We start from the raw sequence: 6,822 nt of genomic DNA on the forward strand, positions 1-6,822 counted from the left end.
TGGAAATCATAGGGAGGGAGTTTTTGACACAGAAGAGATAGCAAGAGATGTATTACTAATATCAAATTTAGAATATAGTAAAATATTTAAGAGAATGGCTCAATTCATATAAAATTCCAGGAACACATTCTACATTGGAGTTTATATGTGTTATTTGAGTCACGAAAATGCTCAATAATTAGCTCATCCTTTTTTACCTTCTTTCCACGCTGGCTCTGAAGTAAATGAGAAACAAAACAAAACAAAATAGCAGGACAGATGAAGACCTTGGGTATTGGCATTGCTTCTAAGAAAGGCCAGGTTGCAAGATTAAGTTTAGCATAACAGCCAAATGGACTTGCTACCTACACTCTCAAAGAAGAGAAACTTTCCGCATTTAGGGTAATGTTGCATAGGACAAAGTGGCTGAGAAAAAGAAAGCCATGTTCTGGGTAAGAGGAAGGGAAGAGAACAGAGGAAGTTTCTGGGCAACTCATGCCTTGCTATTCTCTCAGACTCACCAGTCAGATCTTCCTCTACCTAGCGGGTGCAGAAAAATGGGGAATGTAAGAGGAAGGAAGGATTTTAGGAAATGCCTTCCCAACAAAACCAGGGAGTTGGTGAAGAGGTGCACTCAGGTGCACATGCATATACACACAGGCAGACACTGAAGACAGCAGTAGCAAAACCCAGGACATGCACTGACATCTAGCTGAACTGTCCTTCCATCAGGGGAGTTGACTGGGGGCAAAGAAAGAAAAGTCACATGAGCTAAAAAGAAGAGAATATCAGGTGCTGAGTCATCCTCCCAAACGGTTTTTCTCCTTTCTTGATTCTACCACCAACCTACTGGACAGTTTAATATGTTTTCTAATTTTTTGAAAAGAAATTAAAACATAATATTTAGATTAAAGTTACCACTAATTTAGTTGTGCTCAGTTATCGGGAACCTTGTAGTGTCTCTTATATATTTTTAAAATATTTAGAATTAATATATAACATCTGTATAGAAAAGTGTTCATAAAGGTGTAGCTCAACATAGTTTTAAAAATAAAATTACCTTGAAACTATCACCAAGGTCAAGAAAGAACTTATGTGGGGCCTTCCCCATACCCATGCCCCTTCCTCAAGTAACCACAGCCCTGATTTCTAACCATATTCAGATTTTGCCTTTATGTCTGTTTTGAACTTCACAAATACTGTCATGTTTATCTTTTCTTTTGTTTAATATTTTGTTTGTGACAGCTTTTTTAAAATTATTTTTTCATTTTCATGGTAATATTCTATCACTTGAAATATACCATGGTTGCATTGTTCCATTCGAAGTTGATGTTTTTGGGAAAGTTTCCACTTGGAACTATTAGAAATAATTCTGACACATTCTTGTGTGTGCCTTTTGTTGAACATCAATACTCATTTCTGTAGATTGTAAATAAATAATGATAGTGGTTGTACAGAATTGTTTCATATCCACGGTTACACTTTGCATTATCAGACCTTTTTTTTTTTTTTTTTTCTCAATTTGAGAGCAGGTACTGTTTATTAACTGACCAGCTTAGAAAAATAATCATGGTAGCCAACTTAGTTCATTCTTCTAATAAGCCTGTCGATTTGGTCCTCCCTGTTGCCAGCATCTCCACTTTCGACAAAATTGGTGGTTTTTTCTTCATTCCACCTCGTGGAGAAGATAACTTGAAGGGCCACAGGAAGTTATTTGCCTCTTCGAAGTGTTTTCCAACAGTATAGAGCTTATGAATCAGATCCTCCATGCAGATGATGCCATATTTACCAAGAGATCGAGCAATCAAAACTTTATCTGTCAAAGCAATTCACTTCTTATTGATTTTGCCATAACCACGCTTGTAGATTAGTTCATTTACTGAGTTCAGATTGGGATACCCCCATGCAATATATGGCTCTACAATCCTCAACATGTTAATCGAAGCCTTGTTGAGCTTCACAAAGTTTCCATTGAAGATTTGACGAAGGCGAAGAAGCTGCAATACCTTTTGGACCTTTGGGCTCACGCCATTGATACCTCTGATCCTGATGACGAATGCCAATTTGGGTTCAGCAGGTACATAGAAGTTGCCAGCTTTTCTTGCCATCCTCGCCATTCGAATTTCAGTTCTGTACATCTGCCTATATTCCTTGTGATAGTGCTTTGCTTTTTCATAGATAAGCTTCCTCCTTGCCTTTTGAAGCATCTTTTGGGCAAACTTCTTTCTCAGGCGCTTAATCTTCAGCTCTGCGAAATTCCTTCGCTTTTTGTTAAGGGTTTCTGGCACAGCAGGAACCTTCTTCCTCTTCTCTTCTACATCCTCTATGGTTCCAGCCGGAGAAAGAGGCATTGTCAGACTTTTAATTTAACCATTCTGGAGTATGAGTGTTGGAGTATTGAATTTGTGGATCTAATTTGCATTGTTCTGATAACTAAAATGATTGGGCCCATATTCGTAAGTTTGTTTACCATTGGATGTCATCTTTTCTAGGTTGCTTGTTCAGGTCTCTTGCCTATTTTAGTTTGTTTGCACTTTTCTAATTGATTATGCAAAAATAAGCGAAGTCTGGATATAAAATTTCTATTAGTCATATATATATTATATATATATTATAAGTCACTCTAGTACTTGCCTTTTTCACTCTTACTGTCTTTGATAACCAAATTTCTTCTTTTTAATATAGTTTAAAACTATTATAGTTAATACATTTAATATTTTTAAGTTTACTAAAATACCAATAAAACTTTTCTTTAGGGTTAATTTCTTATTCTACTTAAAAATATTTGCCACAAATTTACAATCCACTGCTGATTTTTGTGTATATAATAAGAAAATTGTTTTTTCCTTATGGAGAGTCAATTCATCCAACACTATTTATTTAAAAGCAGCTTTTTTTGCTCAAGAGAAATGAAAACTTATGTTCACAGAAAAACATGCATGTGCTTACCAAACTGGAAATAACCAAGTTGTCTTTCAAATGATAGTGGTTAAAAGAAGGCTATGGTACATTCATATAAAACTGCTATCAATAAAAGATAGTGAATTATTGATAGATAGAACAACATGGATGAATCTCAAATGTATTTTGTTGAGAAAGATGCCAGGTACAAAAGATGACATACTGTATGTCTCTACCAATTTTCTGGTATGTATATATTGCCACTTATACCAAAAAGCCAAAACTTTACAGATAGAGAACAGGTCTGTGGTTGCCAGGGAAAGTGCGGGTCAAGGGGGTGACTACAATGGTGTAGCATTCAGGAATATTTTGGGGCAGTAAAACTGTTTTTTTATCATGGCGGTGTATATACAACTCCATACATTTGTCAAATGTACAAGAAGTGCAATTTACAATTTGTAAATGTTTTACTAATCTAAACATTTAAGATATCTAAAAAAAAAAAAAAAAAAAAGAAGAAGACTTATTTTCTGCACTGCTCCATAGTGCCATCATAGTCATAAATTAGTCTGTGTGTACGTGAGGTACCTCAGCTTTGTGCTACATCACTGATTCAACTTTTTACTTGATAATATAATCTCATTTCATTTATAACTAATGTGGACAGGTTACACTGGGAATTGGGAGTTAGATAACATTTATAAGCTTAGAAACAAAGTGAATGATTTTTACCTTTCCACCAACTCAAAGTTGCCTCTTTTCCACAGTGAGATAGATTTGGAGATGTGACTCCCAGATCACTCCAGTTGCTTGAGAGTACTGTCAGCAGTTTTCAGCTAACATCCTCTTCAGAGTTGGCCTCAGCTGCAGAGAGCTGCCCTCACCAAAGCCATGGTTTTCTAGCTCACTTCTGATGACTGATTGAGGCAGGAGAATAAAGGACCAACTATGTCGGCCTAACACCTGACAACTCTGATAAACTTTTCCAGTTTCAGACCTCTTGATGAGTTTATCTGTTGCTGGTGAGCCTGTATTACACTTTGACTTTTACATATGAACATGGGACATCAAGTGAACATGTATCCAGAACTTCCTGTGATGAACAGACAGGTTTTGCCTGACCACATAGCATAGCATAGCTTGGAATGCTACATCAAAATCAGTTATAAGTAGGACCAGAGAGCACTAGCAAATGCATAAGCACTTCATTCACTGCTGTTGCTTCAGCACCATCTATAAATTTATATCTGTTGCACTATGATCTCAAATGACCAGCTGATAGAATAAAGAAAAATCAGAGATTTGGTTTACAGCTGAGTCAGCTTGGTATGTGAGGACAAGTCAAAAATGGACAACTGCATTTACATCCTTACTCAGAGGTGGTCTTGAAAGACAGTTGGTTGTTGGAGGGAGATAGGGAACGTTATCCCAATAGGCAGAGTTTTGGGCAATGCATCTGGTTATCCTGCTGGTCATTTGGAAAGTGGCCCAACATTAGAATATATCGAAATTCATGGATGGCTGGTCAGGGACTTGTAAGGGGAAAGACTGGAAGATTGGAGGCAAGGAGAACTGAGATAGAGAAATCTGAATGCACACATTGAAGAAGGCACAAAGTGTGAATATCTTAGAATTAAATGTTAGATTAGAGCGCATTCACCATAGAGTAGGCATCCAACAATAAAGAAGACAAAATGACTCAGACAGTGTATTTCATCCAGACTTTGAGATTCATTACCCTAGTGGTGGCATAATGGCCTCATAGAGGCAGTTCTCTGTGGCAGAGATGGAGACCATAGCCCCCCAAAATGGGTGGACTTTCATTTACCAACACTGACACAGCTTCTACCAATGCTAAGTGTTTAAACTGCCAGCAACAAAGAAAACGCTGAACTCCTAACATGGTACCATTTCTAGAGGAGTCCAACTGAGCCTGTGGTGACAGGTTGATTATATTGAGTCCCTTCCAAACTGTAGGAGACATAGGTACATTTTAGCAGGAGTAGACACATATTCTGTGCATGGTTTGCCTTTCCTTTCTCATGGCCTCAGTCAGCACTACTATCCAAAGTCAGAGAACGTTTGCTCCACTAGCACTGGCTGATACCACAAAACTTTATTTCCTAAAAGGATAATAGTAGGCTTCTTACCATGGGATTCACTGTTGATATCACATACTGTGTCTTCCACAAACTGCTGGCCTGATAAAGTGTTTGAAAGACCAACTAAGTATTATGTGCCAGCTCAGAGCCAACACTTTGAGGGTAGAGTGCCAATCTCCAATTTGCTATATATACCTCAAATCAAAACATATAACATGATATTATATCCCTCATAGAAGTACATGGGTTTGGAAACCAAATACTAGAAGCATGAGTGGATCTGATCATCCATTTCCACAAGTCTGGGCTATGGATAATTCAAAGTTCCTGTCCCTCAGAGGGGGAGCACTTCAGCCAAGGGGCACAGCAGGAGGTTTGTTGAACTATTTAGGCCGTTGTGTCTAGGCATCAGCAAGTAACTTGGTCTGGCAATTGATCTGATTATCAGGTGGAAATAAAGCTGATAGTACTCCATGGGAGCAGCGAAGAATATGTTTGGCATCTGAGATTTACTTGAGCACCTATTGGCGTTTCCTGGTAGATAGACAAGTGCAACAGCTTTGGTTTAAGAAGGGCATGGTGACCAAGAGCTCAGGCCCCTAAGGGATGAACATCTCTAATCTCTCACCAGGTAACCCCAAAGACAAGCAGCTGAGGGTGAAAGAAGCTTAGAGTGGATGATAAAAGAGAGAGAGGAGCATTATCATTTGTAGCTTAAACATCAGCTTCAGTGGTCAGGAATATAGCGGGTCCCATTAAACTCCCTCTTCTAAATTTCTTTCAGGAAAAGGGACCCATTGCAATCCTGAAGGAGCTGCTCTGTGGATGCATATGAGAAATGGAATCATAGATGTGTAAGGGACTGAATGGCGAACACAGATGTGGTCCACAAAGATCCTTAATAACTGCTGGGAGTACTGCCAGCAGACAGCCTTTAGAGAGGAGCCTCTTCAGGAATTACTTCAGCTGTAGAGACCTACTTTTTCCAAGGTCATGGCTTTCCAGGGGTGGTCCACATTTAACAACTGATCTAGGCAAAAGAAAGAAAGTTCAAGCCCTTTTATCCCAAAGTGGGGCAACTCTGTTGGGTCATTTCAGATTTTAAATTCCTTGTGGTGTTGGCTGATGTTATTGGGTTGGCCTGGCAGCCCTACATACTCCTCTCCCCAATCTTCTTTTCTTCCTTTTTCATTCATGGCTTTTGATCTCAAGGCAATTCCTTTTTAAAATTTTTACCTCACATTTTTTGGACAGGATCTCACTTTGTTACCCAGGGCAGAGTACTGTAGCACAACCATAGCTCACTGCATCCTCCAGTTCCTAAGTGATGCTCCCACCTAAGCCTCCTGCGTAGGTAGGACTATAGGTGCATGCCAGCATGCCCTGCCAATTTAATTTTTTTTTTTTTCGTGGAGACAGGGTCTTGGTGTACTGCTCAGGCTAGTCTCAAATTCCTTCCCTCAAGTGATCATCCCCCCTCAGCCTCCCAATGTGCTGGGATTATAGTCATGAGCCATTGCACCTTGTCCCGAAGGCACTTCTTAATAAGCATCCTGCATGCTAAACCCTGTCTATAAAAGTCTGTAATAATTGGCTTTCTGTAAACCCAGCCAGCAATATGTAACCATGCTGAAGCCTCCAGAGAACTCTTGAGCATTTGCTACAAACCAGCCAGCAATCTCTTCCCATGCAAGTTTTTCAGTGTATAAACTCCAGTCTCTTTGCAAAGTGTCATTCTGCTCCACAAAGAAGAATAAACTAGTTATTGATTATGTGTTTGCTTTCTATACACTCCAATCAAGCTGCTTCCTTCTCCGTAGTGTGATGTGAACCTATATTG

At 39.0% G+C, this 6,822-nt stretch overlaps 1 pseudogene across 1 annotated transcript; it reads right to left on the reverse strand.

The window, feature by feature from the left end:
- Positions 1-1,560: 1,560 nt before the first annotated feature.
- Positions 1,561-2,225, reverse strand: LOC104678629 (annotated as a pseudogene). Its single transcript, XR_004059702.1, has one exon. The product of XR_004059702.1 is annotated as a 60S ribosomal protein L7 pseudogene (transcript).
- Positions 2,226-6,822: the final 4,597 nt, after the last annotated feature.

Source organism: Rhinopithecus roxellana, chromosome 10 (assembly GCF_007565055.1).
Source record: "Rhinopithecus roxellana isolate Shanxi Qingling chromosome 10, ASM756505v1, whole genome shotgun sequence".
In the NCBI taxonomy this organism is placed as follows: domain Eukaryota; kingdom Metazoa; phylum Chordata; class Mammalia; order Primates; family Cercopithecidae; genus Rhinopithecus; species Rhinopithecus roxellana.